General features: G+C 41.2%; 1 protein-coding gene across 4 annotated transcripts in view; it reads right to left on the bottom strand.

Moving 5' to 3' along the window:
• The window catches only part of ARMH3 (armadillo like helical domain containing 3), a 219,233-nt gene that overhangs the window by 121,687 nt on the left and 81,820 nt on the right, over positions 1-15,726 (bottom strand). The gene's annotated exons all lie outside the window — the stretch shown is intronic.

Here is a 15,726-nt window from a genome sequence, read left to right as displayed (position 1 = left end):
TTGACACTTACTAGCTGTGTGACCCTGGGCAAGTCACTTAACCCCCACTGCCCCGCCCCCCCAATTAATACAAAGCTAGAAGAAATAATAAAAATGAGAGGAAAAGATGTGATATACAATTAAAACAACTCCAATTTGACCCATATGTCAAAATGGTGGAGTAAATACAGTTACTTGCCTGGACTCTCCCAAATTGCCCTCCAACTGTGGAGTGGCAGAACCAACAAAAGGCTGGGGTGAAATAACTTTCCAGGCCAAGACAATTTAGAAGATCAGCAGAAAGGTCTATTCTCACTGGTGTGTGAGTGGAGTATAGTCCAGCTCAGGACACACTCCTACAAACCAGTAGCAGGCGGGGGAGCAACTGAATCAGTAGCAGCCATGACTTCCAGAGCTCTCAGTCTACAGATTTTTAGGGGGTCAGAAAACTGGTCCAAAGGAGATTATATAGGGAACCATTTGTTGGCACTGAGAACAGAACTCTGTTGAATTGCCCATATGCAGTTTGAAGTCACAGGCTCAGGGTAACACTAGCAGGAGTGGGGACCCTGGTCACAGTTCTAGGGCAGAATAGAGTGCTTGTAATTGTTTGCTCACATACCAGAGCACAGGCCAGGAGAGCAATGATCACCTCTCCTTAAATCATAACACCTATATGTATATAGATATATAGATATAACCTATATCAGATTACCTGCTGTCTAGGGGAGGGGGGAGGGAGGGGAGAGAGGGAGAAAAATATGAAATTGTAAAGCTTGTATGAACAAAAGTTGAGAACTATCTTTACATGTAACGGAAAAAATAAAATACCTTATATGTAAAAAAAAAAATCATAACACCTTAGAAGAACTGAAAATTTACAGACTCTAAGAACTAACAGTATGCCTCAAACAATATGATATAGCACTGAAAAACATACACAACAGCAGCATCACAGTGGGATAGGGCAGGAGCCAAATTTCCAACTCAACAGAGTCCAAGGATTTTCTCTGGAGTAATATATTGCTGAAGATAGATTCCAGGAAGAGTGGCTCTCAGGACTGCAAAGTGGCTCTCAGGACAACCAGCTATTATGAGCAATACTACTGATTATGACCATTCACTGAGAGTCAGTATTATCCCAGGAAAACTCAAACACATTGGTGGCTTTTGAATCTGTATCTTGAGCTTTATCTTTTCGCCAGCTGAATGAGGTCCTCCCCACCTGCACAAAATCTCCCCCATAGGGCAGTGGGAAGAATTAGTGAGATACCATCCATATAGTGCTTAGAACATTAAATTACATAGTAAGCATTCTCCATGCTGAGCCTTGAGCCCCATTCCTTCTCCTGGAGATTTTCCTTCCCTTTTACTTAGTGAAGCAAGAAGATGTAGCTCCACAGATGGCTCTGGCCCTTCCACACTGAACCTAAATTGGAGAAAAAGCTCTGAGCAATCTCAGTACAAAGACTGAGTCCAGTCCAACCAGGTTATACTCAGACAGCAGGATATTTCTAAGCTGAAGGAGGATACCCAAGAGTAATCTATTTCTCTAGCATAGAGATAATCCTGTCAAATTTGCCCCCATCCCCCTATTCTCAGTCTTAGAAAGAAGTCTTATTTTCAAGTTCATTATTAGAACTGTGCTCTCACTAACAGGGATCAGATCTATTTGTTTTTTCCTTAGCTAGATTCAGATAGGAGAGAACAACTGAATTGGGGATGGGGGGGGGGGAGAAGCAGCAAATTATGTTGCCAGGTAGAGGCAAGATGAGTAATGGATTCAGAAGCCACTCCAAGACTAGAAGCTAGTCCCTACAATGAACTGAACCAGGTGCAGAGAGAAACAAGCCAGCCCCAGGAAGGCACAGAGAAGCAATAGCATAGACAGAAGCCTCAGAGAAGCAGAGGGGAGGCTTAATTACAAAACCAAATGAATGACATTTAAATAAGATTAAAAACAGGAAGGAGAAGGGAGCCTCCAGCAGGGCACAAATATCTCCAAAGCATCAGATTAGAGCGAACTCTGAGTCTGAATGGTTTCTGCGTGTTACCTGCAGGAAGAGGGAGTGGAGGGGGTTGGGATAGAATCCCTACCTTCTATTTTGTGGCCTGGTAAGAACTTATTCCAAGGCATCACAGAATTGAGATCAAAGCAAACTCATTAGAAAAGATGGATGCTTTCACAGTGAGTGACAGAGGAGAAATATTAGCATCTTACTCTTTTAGGAGAGAAGCCAAGGGATCCAAAGTACAGTCCAGAAATAGCAACATTGCTGTAACAAGTTAATGCAACCAAAACCCCAGAGGCACTATAAACCTTCACCATTTCCAGCATCTCTGGACGAAATCACCAATTATCCAGGGACACAGTTAGCAATCAACAGTCTGACTGTCAATCAGCAGGGTGGCACTAAAAGGAGTTAGAAGACAAAGCCTGCCAGAAGGATCATTTAAAATAATGCAAGTGGCTTCTCAGAACACAGGCTTCTCTCTGAAGGTGGCTGTGCACCCAGTCTCTTCAGGGGCATAGGAAGCCTGCCTGATTTGATTTCTACTGAATCAAACAAAAAGTTCAGATCCCTGACCTAGGTGTTCCTGGCCCCTCCAGGTATGCTGAGGATGGAACCAAAATACAGAAAAAGGCTACCCTACCTAATGTGCTCTTGCTCCTCAACATAATTCCAAAGAAGGAAACATTCCTTTTTGGAATGGAAGCTGGGCCCAATGATTACCCTTTTCCTGCTACTGATGTCCATCTGCAGAAAGGGAGAACAAATTTATCAATTTTTGCCTACTCTTCAGTTATCTGGAATAAGACACTCCTCAAAAATAATTCCAACCTTTTGCTTGTGATGAATGTCCTTGTATCCTCTGCACCAAAGATCCCTAGGGTCCTGGTGGGATAAACTGCCTCTGGTGCAGGATGTAACATACATTCCCTCTACAGAGATTTATTCTGTGGTCGTTATGACACACAAGCAAAGTACTTCAGTATCCATTCTCTTCCTCAAATCTTTCATTCACCTGCAGCATCTAAAAAGATTCCATAATAGTGAGTGACCGAGTGAGGCTCACTTCTAAGAAATCAAATGATACTGGTAATGGGGGCAGCTAGGTGGCACAGTGGATAAAGCACCGGCCCTGGATTCAGGAGGAGCCGAGTTCAAATCTGGCCTCAAACACTTGGCATTTACTAGCTGTGTGACCCTGGGCAAGTCACTTAACCCTCACTACCCCGCCAAAAGCAAAAGCAAAAGCAAAAATGATACTGGACTATGAATAATTGGAGCTAGCTGCCTGATAAAGTAACAAAGACTCTTGGATGCCAAGATTTTCAATTCTGCTTGAAATTAGAAGACCAACAACCAACTTGAATTGGACCAATCAGGCCATTCCAGAACCAGGAAAGAATGACTTTTACGAAGTTGTCATCTGGTTCAATCTCTTTCAAGCATCAGAGAAACATTTCAAGTACAGCCCTTTCTTTCTGTTCTAAAATATATGTGGAAATGCTCACTTTATTTGATATTTGTCATGTTCAGAATTTTAAAAATTTTCAAATTTACTAAAAATAAAGCAGTGTTGAAGCAGCAATGAAAGAATCAGAGCCAAGATGGTGGAGTAGAGGCAACAATCTAGACAGACTCTCTCAATATTCTCCTCCAAACAACTTTAAAATAATGCCTCAAAGAGAACTGTGGAGTAGCAGAGTCAACAAAAGGTCAAGATGAGACATTTTTCTAGTCTAAGACAATTTAGGAGGTTGGCAAAAGAGGTCTGTGACACCAGGGTGGGGGCTGGCTTGGAGTACATGTGGAGGCAACACCAGCAGTAGTGCCTCTGAGGCAGCTATGACAGCAGCAATAACTTGGGAGCTCTCAGTCCAGAGACAGTAAGGGGCTTGAACAACTGTTAAGAAAGAGATTACAGGGGAACCTTTGCTGGCACTGGATGCAATACCTGATGCTTTTAGGCAACTATATTCCTTTACACCATTCTGGTTTGTAGTTCTGAGTCACAGTTCCAAGGCAGAAAAGAGTAATTGTGGCTGGTCACAAGGGAGCAAGGGAGATACCAGGGCCAGAGAAGTGCTAACACTTATAGCTATACAGGGGAGCAGGGGCCCTTCCAGGCAGAGTGCAGATCAGGACAGCAGTTGACCACACTTCTCCCCAGATTATACTACTCTGGAAACACCAAAAATTTGCAGACCCCCAAAACTAGCTCTGAAAAAAGTAGCACCAAAAATCCTGAAGCTCGGGATAGTGCCTCCCCACCCCTAAGTGAACAAAGCCTAACTTTAACATAAAGTTCAAAGTCAAAAAATAGGCTGAAAAAAATGAGCAAATGACAAAAAAAAGGACTTGACCACAAAAGGCTACTAGGATAGCATGAGAAGATCAAGACACAAACACAGAAAAAGATAACAGTGTGAAAACAGCTATAAGCAAAGCTTCAAAGAAGAAGCAATGAAAACAGTCACCAAGGTTTCCCACCTTTCACATTTCCCTTCCCTCTGCCAGGAAGGGAGGAAATCAATCAATCCAAAAGCATTTATTAAGACACTAATATTTGCCAGAAACTGTTTGAGGTGCTGACGATACAAAGACATAAGAGAAACATTCCCTTTCTACAAGAAGCATACATTCTATGAGAGGAGACAAGGGGCACATATAAAAGATTATGCAAAATAAATACAAGATAATTTTGGAAAATAAGCCCCAGCAGCTCAAGGTGCTCCCTAGCCTCAGGGAGGAGGTGATGCTACAACTGAGCTTTGAAGGAAACTGAGGATTCTAAAAGGCAGAATTGAGAAAGGAGTATATTGGGGCAGCTAGGTGGCGCAGTGGATAGAGCACCGGCCCTGGAGTCAGTAATACCTGAGTTCAAATCCGGCCTCAGACACTTAACACTTACTAGCTGTGTGACCCTGGGCAAGTCACTTAACCCCAATTGCCTCACTAAAAAAAAAAAAAAAGAAAAAAAAGAAAAAAAAAGAGAAAGGAGTATATTGTAGGCTTGGGAGAGAGCCTATGCGGAAAAAAAAACAGAGACCAGAGAGAATATGATGTGTGTGAAAAACAGAAGGAAGGACAGTTTCACTAGACCAAAGAAGAGGAAGTAAGTCTGAATAGGTAGGATGAAGCCAAGTTATGGAGAGCTTTAAATGCTAAACAGAAAAATCTGGACTTGATCAAAGAGATAACAGGGAGCCACTGGAGTTAACTGGCCATGTTTCAGATCGGTACTTTAGGACACAGAGGAGGAGGGGGCATTTTGGAAGAACAAACATTAACTTTTGGATAGCAGGGGACTGGCATCCACCATGAGAACAGAATATTCTCAAATTAACCTTCCTTTTGTGCTACTGTAGTGAATCTTTTATGGATTAATGGATTCAGTGACATCTCTTCTACTCTCCTGGGGAAAGGAGTATTCCAAGAAAACTGTCCAAGGAGGGAAGGAATATTTGTGTGTTTCGTTTTGTCTGTCTCTCTATCCACTTGTCTCAAAATTTACACTCAAAACATTTTTTGGACATTTTAACCAATGCTAAAATTTGTTTTGCTTGAATATACATATACGTTATAAGCATTTTGTTTTTCTTTTTTCAATGGGAAAGGTGAGGAAAGAAAATGGATTGATGGGAAAAAAAATAAATTTGCTGTCAAAGAAGACAAAGAAAACAATGTGGTTCTACTCTACCTATCTCACCTTATCTTATTGTCCTCCTCTCTACAATGCCCTCCAAAATGCCATGCTCCCCTACTTCCATGTCTTTGCTTATGTCTGTAATACTCTCCCTTTCCTTCTCTTTACCTGTTAAGTACCTATCCATCTTTGAAATCCAGCTCAAATGCTAACTCCTCCAGGAACCCTTCCCTGATCCTACCTGTCACAACCCCTGGCTGACCTCAATCATCACAAAGCATTCTTATGATCCACTTATCCCATAACATTGTGTATGTTAGTTATTTGTGTTGATGTTTTATCACTCCCTTACTAGAATCTAAGTTGTGTGATAGAAGAGACTATATTTTATTAACTTGATATCTCCTGAATCCTGATGTCCTGCATGCAAAAGTGCTTAATAATCTGTTTTTATTCAGTTGTTGCATTGTAACATATCAATAAATAGCTCCTTGTTCTGAAGAAGATAGAGCATGTCAATACCTACCATATCTTCTTATAAATCAGAGAACTAGAGAGGTTAAGTAAGGAGGCAGTTCAAATTCACTATTTGTTTTAAAAACAAAGTAGCAACAGAAAACTGCCACCTTCATGCCATCTCTTCCTCCATTTCTCTTCTGTGCTCTTCTCACTAGCGAAGTGCCTCTTCAACACTAAAAGGATAAGAAAACTAAAGGTTCATTGACCAGAGGGGCTACCAAGCCACAAGTCCCACTGCTCAAATGAAATGGCATCCACATGACTTCCCAGAGAGATCTGCTCAGCAAGCCAGCCAAACGGCCATGGCCCTGGATCTCCTTTCTCTGTCCCTGTGCACTGGCTGTCTCCCAAGCCCTTTTCATCTCCACCTTGGAAAATGCCTATTTTCAGCTCAAGCACCACCATCTATGTGAACCCTTTCCTGACCTCCCTCCCAAACTACTTTTATTTAACTTTTTGGGTATTTTTAAATTTATTCTCTTTGTATTTATATTGTACATACTTATCTATGTACTACTTTCCCCCCATTATAATGTAAGGCCCTTGGGAGTAGGAATTATTTCATTATTGTATCTGTATCCCCAACTTCTAGAGATAGTGCCTGGAACCTACCATGACTGAGTGTAAACAGAAGTATGGGTGGGTGAAGAGAAGAGGGAAGGGAGAAAATCTAAAATGGAAAATAAAATTGAATGAAAAAAATTTTAAGCTAATGCATAAAACAAACCAACTCTGAGATTTTACTTCACACCCAACAAATTGGCAAAAATGACAAAAGATGGAAATAGTCAATGTTGGAGGGGCTGCAAAAAAGATAAGCATACTAATGTATTGTTGGTGGACTAATAAACTGGCATAAACATTCAGGAAAACAATTTTGAATTATGCAAATTAAGGGACTAAAATGTCCATATTTTTTGACCCAGAGATTCCACTCCTAGGCACATATTGAGAGAAATTATTATTTTTCTATTATAATAATAACTAATTATTAAATTAGGATTGAGGCTTTTCCTTTCTATTTCCTCATTCAGGGACCAGCCCCTGTAGGTCATTTAACCAGTCACTGAAGGACAAGGCTGATAGATGATATTGGTCTAATTCTCTGCATATAAACTCCATGATTTGGAGAATTTACTTTTGTTTATAGTATAAACAGAATCTAATGTAGGTTAACTCCAGCCAAAAGCATCTAGTCTATGCCCTTCACTGGAGTCCGGGGTAACCTAGCTCATGAAAGAAAACCAACCAGAATGGTCTGGATAGAAATGGATTCCTTTGTTCAGATTGCTGAAGGCAGCTGAAGACTTTTAGCCCACCTCCTCATTAATATGCCTACCCCCTCATTAAATATTCACCAATCAGTGTTGATTTTCACCTTTCAGGGGCACCCCCTTTTTCCAAACGTTTTTAAGCATTCAGTGATCTCCATGGTGGGATCTTCATTTATCAAAGACCAATAATAAACAATTTATTGATTATTAGCTAACCTATTTAATAATTTGATTACTAATCACCCAGAAACTATCTCTTGGGATTTTCAGTCATTCTAATTCCAAGGAGGTAACTGGTCCTAAAAAAATGGCTCCTTGGGGGCAGCTAGATGGCACAGTGGATAAAGTAGAGGCCCTGGATTCAGGAGGACCTGAGTTCAAATCCAGCCTCAGACACTTGACACTTACTAGCTGTGTGACCCTGGGCAAGGTACTTAACCCTCATTGCCACCCCCCCCAAAATGGCTCCATATATAAAAAAATATTTATAGCAGCATTTTTTGTGGCAGCAAAGAACTGGAAATAAAGTAAATGCACATCAAGTAGGGAATGGCTAAACAACTTTTGGTATATTAATACAATGAAATATTGCTGTGCTGTAAGAAATGATGAAAATGATCAGTAGAGAGAAGCATGGAAAGACTTGTATAAATGAAAACAAAGCAAAGTAGGCATATACAGGAAAACAAAATACACAAGACTGCCACAATGTAAATGCAAAGAATACCAACCACAAAACAATTTAATGTTTTGTGAAATGTGTTTAATGAATGTTCTGCAATTATAACAACCATGCTTGACTCCAAAGAAAAACACTTCCTCCTGCTCCTTTTCAGCAGTAGTGGTCCATGGGTTTGAACCATTGTATATGATGTTAGATTTTTTTTTAATGCGTTGATTGATTTTCCTGAATTTTTTCTTTCCTCCTTTTTAAAAAATGTTTTGTTATAATGTGTGGCTCTCTGAGAGAGAGGAAAGGTTACAGGGAGAAATGTAAGTGACATAAAAACAAAACATATCAACAAAAATCCATTTTAAAAGAAAGCTTCTCTCTCAAAGCTCAACTTTGGGAGATCAACTTCTGACTTTGGAGCAGAAAGTCGTAACTTAGGCCCTATGGGGCATAAATTTCAGAGGGGCTGTGAACTTGTATGAGAAAAATATTACATCTTTATTTTCATTAACTTTTTTTTTGGGGGGGGGAGCAATGAGGGTTAAGTGACTTGCCCAGGGTCACACAGCTAGTATCAAGTGTCTGAGACTGGATTTGAACCCAGGTCCTCCTGTATCCAGGGCCAGTGCTTTATCCACTATGCCACCTAGCTGCCCCTATTTTCATTAATTTCTAACTGAAATTTATTATTTCTTTCCATTAAAAATTTCAGTCAGCAATCATAATTCTGAAGAATCCACAGGCTTCTACAGACAGCCAAAGGAATTCATAACATAGAAAAGTTAGGAAGCCCTGCTCCTAAAGATGTGTCCAAAGGGGCTGGCTGGATTTGGAAACAGTGATGCTAGCTGTTTTCCATTTTTCCCTGTAGGCATCTGAAAGATCAGGCTGTGTGAGATCTCTCTCTCTCTCTCTCTCTCTCTCTCTCTCTCTCTCTCTCTCTCTCTCTCTCTCTCTGCCCTCCCCACCCCCCTTTACTCTCTGTTCCTTCCTCCCTCCTGCTCTCTCACATACAAACCTGTGAAAGCTTTGAATGCTATTTAGCACACTGAAGCTGAGCAGATTGTTTTGGGGGCTTTGGGGGCCTTTATTCCAACAGGGAAGCAAGTGTTGCCTAGTGATCGACATCTGAGCCTGGGAGTCAGGAACTCCAAGTTCTAATCATGACTCTACCAATGACTGGTTCCATAATCCCTGACAAGTCACTTAACCTCTGTTATCTTCAGTCTGTACTATTCCAAACTGGGATAAAAAAATAATGACTTGTCAAATAGGGATGTGGTGGAGTTAAAGGGTAAAAAGATCTGTGATCCACAAATAATGTACAGTGCAAAATGCCAGTGCAAATCTATCTTTAAGCCCATCTGTGTCCTTAGTTTGCTGTTTACATGCAGGTGGCTTCCCTGGGGCCCCTTTATTCCTACAACAAAAGCAAAATCAGCTGATTCCAAGAAGCCTTTTTCACCTACTCTATGTTTCTCCCCAAACATTCTACTCATCCTTCTGTTCTGTTAATGGCCTTAAAAATCACAAAGATTCCCAAAGCTAAAGTTGTTAAAAGCAATCCAAGCTTTTGAGGAACAAGAAAGGCATAAAGGAAACTGGAATCACCCACTACCCTTTCCCAAACATCTCTGACTCTGGCAGGAGTGATGAGGTCAGGTTACTAGAAACATGATCCCTCACAAACTGGGGGGAATCTATATTTAGAAAGTTCCAACACACCCCTGATGCTGCTTTCAGGGGCTTTGATCCATCGCCCTAAAATTTTTATGCCTGGGCATGCAGGTGGGACCTGAGCCTATAGGTTGAAAGACCACCTACAGAGAACACACAGTCCCTAGCTCCAAGATGTCTAGAAACTGCTGTGCTCATTTCAAGAGGGAGAGACAAGTGTCATCTGCAAACAAAGAAGCATCCCTAAGTCCTCCACCTTGGATTCTTTAATGACTGAAGGATCTGAGGGACTGCAGAAGATGTCACCCTGCCCCCAGTACCAGCTCCCCATCTCCTCCCTGAAAGGGAAACTACACAATTTACTTCTTTTCCCCAGCACAAGAGGTCTATGATCTGGAAAGATCTTTCTAACATTTCACCATCTAGCAAAAAAAAAAATTTAAATTACAGAAAAAGAGGGCAATGCCAAGAAGTAGATCTTTCTTCTTTCCATACTGTAACTGAAATTAGCCTAATTATACTTCCCAAGTACTCAGATACCATGGTGACAGGCATCACATAAATAGACAGCTACAAAAAAAAGTAAGCCGGGGCTTTTACCCACACAATCAGTAGTGGGAAAAGAGTATAGGGTAGAATGTGTCTTCAACTCAGATGTGAAACACCTAACAAAAATGGATCTTCTCTAACAAGAGTAACACAAGGGAACAGCAACTGACTGCTTTACTGAATTTAGGGGCTGCTAGAACCAGATCATCAATGTGAAAACAACATTCCAAGGACAGAGACATTCAACACCCACTTTCCGAAGGACAGAAGGTGCTCGGCTCCTGGCCTGCTACCCTCAGATACCTAAGGCTTCAGTCTGTGTGACTGATCTCACCACATATGCCTGCCTTACTGCTTATTTATAAATGAAATGTAATTCACAGATTGGAGTGTGTAGTATATATGTGTGTGTGCATGTGCATGTGCGCGAGTGCGCGCGCATGCACGCACACACATACACACACACACACACACACACACACCAATGATAACAGCCCAGCTCAGAAGCCAGGAGTTTCATTTCCCTCTCTTAAATCCATATGTCCAGAAGGCAAAAAAACACTGAAAACACCAGCATGCCAGCATGGAAGGGGTAGCCCCAGCCAAGGAGTGGGTGGGATCCAGTATAGCCACATGCTTACTCTTCCTGATTACAATATTACATGTTATTATAAGCTCTGACTGCATCAGAGGTGGTGGTGTATTCTGCAGCTTTCCTTAACACCTGCTGCTCTGCATCTCCCTGTAGGAATACATGGAGTCGGGATTCCAGGAGGAGCCAACAGGGTTCACCCCACCCTGCCAAAGGGAAGACAGAGCTAAGCTCATGTGGGAACTTCAGCATAAACACCAAGATCAAATAGAAGTGTCAGCTTTATCAATAACCCCCTGGCTCAAACTTCAGGAAACCAATCTGCCCAATGAAAACTGAGGCCGACAACAACTACAGAACAACTGAAACTGAATACTGTGAAAGTATGAAGAACAAACTTGGCTCTAAAGAAGAAAGATGAGAAGATACCACCCCTGCTCCTCTGTAGAAATGAGGTGTCCAAGGGCTTTACTGCATATCGTGTCTTATGTTTTCAATACGTTGTTCAGTCTTGCTGGATTTTAAAATTTTTTCCTTCCTCTTAAAAAACAACAACAAAACCTTTGTTATAAGGGATGGTTCTCTGGGAAAAGAGATGGGACAGATGCAAGGGAAAAATCTAGGTGAAGGAAAAACAAAAGATAACAATAAAAATCTATTATTTTTAAGAAGGGAAACTGAAGCAGAAAGCTAGCATACAAATAAAGGATGAGTAAGTGACATACAGGAGAAGGGGAAAGAGAGAGGAAGATAGATGGGGGAAACAAAGAGAAGATATGTGTTAGTTTGGTATAAAGGCAAATTCAACCAAACATTAAAATACATACTTGGGGGAAAAAAAGTATTCAGATTAGTCTCACTGGCCCTATGGGAAGTTCTCTCTTCTTCCAGACAGTTCTCCAGCCAAAACACTAAATCTCTGACTGAGATCCTACAGTGTGGATTCTTATTAAGTCACTGAAAGTTCAAATCACATCACAAAAATTTCAGGCAATCTGTAACCCTAAATGGTTTGAAGTTTTTAACGAGAAAAACTCTATGATCAGAGAGACCAGGAGTAATTGATGATGGATAAAAAGTTAAAACGAAGTAAGACTGGTTAAAAAGACTGAGGTTGGCTATTGCCATTTGAACAAGCCAAGAAGAGTATCAGTTATGAGAGAGAGAGAAGGAAGTATCCAAGGACAATCAAAACCAACCAGGTCGACTGAGAAAAGACATGATGGCAGACCATCTAAGGTGAAGTAGAGAAAGCAAAAGTATCTGATGAGCCAGGGCTTATGAAGTTGTGAACAAGAAAAAAGGATGAGCCACAGACCAAGCAAGAGATTTCACAGATGGGATGAGACTTGCAACAGAGCCAGAGCTAGGATGGAGGCTTTGAGACCCAGGATAGTGTGATAGAAAGAAAAGAGGAAGCTGCAGACGTGGGGTATGTCTGGAAGACTTATAAGTGGAAGCTCTGTGAAACAATCAATGATTAATCAGTATAAAACCATTAGAGGCTCTTTCAAAGACAGCTGTTAGTGAGTCAACAAGCATTTATTGAGCACTTACTGTGTGCCAGGCACTGTGCAAAATGATGGGGATACAAAAAAGGAAAAGCATATAGCTGCTGCCCTCAAGGAGATCACATTCTAATGGGGGAAACAACATGCAAATAATTACATACATACAAGATATATACAATGTAAATGGAAAGTAATCTCAGAGGAAAGAGAGTAGCAGTGAGGCAGAGGGAAAGAGACTGGGAAAGACTTCCTGAAGGGAGAACTTACTTGCAATGAGTCTTTAAGGAAGCCAGGAAAACTGCAAATCAACAGTGAGGAGGAATAACACTGAAAGCATGGGGGAGGTCAGTGAGGGGGCATGAAGTGGCAAAATGGAGTGTCATGTATGAAGAATGGCAAGTAGGCCAGAACAGCTGGATAAGAATGTGTAGAGGGGGGTATAGTGTAAGAAGACAGAAAAGACAGGAAGGGACAAGGTTGGGAAGGGCTTTAAATGACAAAAAAAGGGTTATATATTTGATCCTAAGGTAATAGAAAGCCACTGGAGTTTACTGAATAGACGAGTGACATGGTCAGAACTGGGCTTCAGAAAAATCAACGGCAGCTGAGTGGAGGATGGATAAGAGTAGGGAATGGCTTGAAGGCAGAAAAACAATTAGAAGAGCATAGTGGGGGCAGCTAGGTGGTGCAGTGGATAAAGTACCAGCCCTGGATTCAGGAGGACCTGAGTTCAAATCCGACCTCAGACACTTGACACTTACCAGCTGTGTGACCCTGGGCAAGTCACTTAACCCTCATTGCCCCGTAAAAACAAAAATAGATATGAGAGATGCTGTGAAGGTAAAAATGACAAAATTTAACAAGACAATGTATATGGATGACAGAAGATAGAGGTGCCCTTGAAGTATAGGAAGAAGGAAGGGTATGGAGGGAAAAATGATGAGTTTTATTTTGGACATGCTTATGAGGACATTCAGTTCAAGATGTCCAAGAGGCAGTTAGTGATACAAGACTGGAACTCAGGAAAGAGATTAGTACTGGTTATTTAGCTCTAGGAATCATCAAAACAAAAATGATAGGTAAACTCAAAAGAAGATAAGATCACCAAGCAAGATAGTATAGTGGAGTAAAAAAAATAAAAGGCAGTTCTAAGACTGATAGTTGGGGGAGACCCACAGTTAATGGGCATAACCTGAATGAAGATTCAGCAAAAGAGACTGAAAAGAAGCAGTCAAACAGATAGGAGGAGAACGACGAGAGAGCAATGTCATGAAAGTCTAGAGAGGAGAGAATATCCAAGAAGAAAGGATAATCAATAATGTGAAAAGCTGCAGAGAAGAAGCATGAGGACTGAAAAAAGGCCATTAGATTTGTAAAGAGATCACTGGCAACTTTGGAGGGAGAAGTTTCAGTATAATAAAGTCAGAAGCCATACTGAAGAAGGAAACTAAAGGAGAAGTACAGGTACTAAGTGTGGATAGTTTTCTCAAGGAATTTAGCTAAGAAAGTTAAGAGAGATATTGAATGATTGCTAACAGGGATAACTGGATCAAGTTAGGGTGAAAGTCACACATGGAAAGGTTGTGGACAACAAGGAATACAGAAAACAACCAGCAGATGGAATAGAGAGAGACAGAAGATTAGAGAGAGTAACAGAATAATAGGATAGTAGGATAATCGAATGGAGAAGGTAGACTGGATGAAGAGGGGTTTGTTTTGACAAGGAGAAGGGCCACCTCTTCATGTGACACAGGGAGAGATTTTGAGAGCAGATTTAGATCCCTATGAAGATTGTGTCAGGAAAGCACCCACACCCCACCTCCTTTTCTCAAGGAAATGTGTATGAGACTGAGTCACATGTGTACTCTGCCAGTTCTGACACTGTCTCTGCCAAGCTGCAATGACCCCTGGCACTACCCAGGTCTGCAGCTGCTCCTGTACATTTGTTTATCAACCTGGACATGTGATCTACCTGCCATCTCTCACCTGATCACAGGAGCATGGCCCACCTTCCTAGGCTATGTTAAAGAGCCTAAAAGAAAAAATTAATGTCTAGGCCAGCCTAGGGCCAGAGAAGAAAACTTCTATGTGTAGTGGGGAAAGAAGAGAAGTAATAGGTCTGTAATGAAACTGAGGTAAAGAATATTCAACAGTTCAGCAAACTCTGTCAAGCACTTGGGATATAAAGGGATAAAAAAGGAACAGTCCCTAACCCTTAAGAAATTTATACTATAGTTGGGGGACAGGAATTAAGCACATATACAAATAAATATAACACAAATGAATTTGAGAAGAGTTAGCAATAATAGGGTCAGGGAGAGCTTTCGGGAGGTGGCCCCTAAACTGAACTGAAAAGAAAGGTAGGATTTTTAAAAGGTAAAGTTGAAGAAGGAAGCATATTCTAGGCATGCAGTATGGCTTATGCAAATGCACAGAGGTAGGAACGGGATGCCAAATTCAGGGAACAGCTAGTAGCCTAATCTGACCAGAAGAGGAGTATATAAAGCAGAGTAATGTGAATTAAAACAGGAAAGAAAGGCGAGAACCAGGTTATGGGAGGCTTTAAAAGCCAGAAAGAGGAATCTGTATTAGAGACAAAAGAGAGATATTGAAGGTTTTTGAGCAAGGAAGTGACAGCCAGATTTATGCCTTTGCTTTCAGGAAAAAATGAGAAAGAAAAAAGAGGGCAAGAGAAGTTCAAGTTATCACATAAGGCAGAGGCCTAGACTAGAGTAGGGAGGACAGAAGGGAGAACCCAAGGAATAAAAGAGAAAAGTAAGATCTGAATGGGACTTAGAAGATGAAGCCAGCAGAAGAGATAAATGAAGGTGACTAAGGAGGCATAGAATACAGGACCAGTCATTTGTCCAAGAGAAAGAAGCAAACCACATTTATGTGGTTATAAATTCCATTAGCTACATACACGCGCACGCACACACACATACACACACACACACACACACACACACACACACACACACACACACACACACAGTCCAGCATTTTCTCTTCAGTACTCAGCTTTTAGGAGGTGACAGTCACACCACTATTGCTGGGGAAACCCAACAAAAGTCCTTAACAGCAGACTTGCTACAAAGTAGAACCTTCCCCTAGATCTGGTGCTTTCAAATATCTCTCACTGTTTCCAAGTACCAGTAATGCCATACATATAACTCTTCCCCTCTCTCTTCTTTCTGTTTCCCTCTCTCTCCCCTTCCTTCCCCCCTTTCCTTTTCCCTCTCTCTTTTTCACAACCATAGAAGGAAATGACAAAGAACTTGTTAATCCATTAACTAA

This window comes from Dromiciops gliroides, chromosome 2 (genome assembly GCF_019393635.1).
Source record: "Dromiciops gliroides isolate mDroGli1 chromosome 2, mDroGli1.pri, whole genome shotgun sequence".
NCBI classification, from domain to species: Eukaryota; Metazoa; Chordata; class Mammalia; order Microbiotheria; family Microbiotheriidae; genus Dromiciops; species Dromiciops gliroides.
Note: the sequence above shows the minus strand (reverse complement) of the source record. Positions and strands in the feature narration are given on the sequence as shown.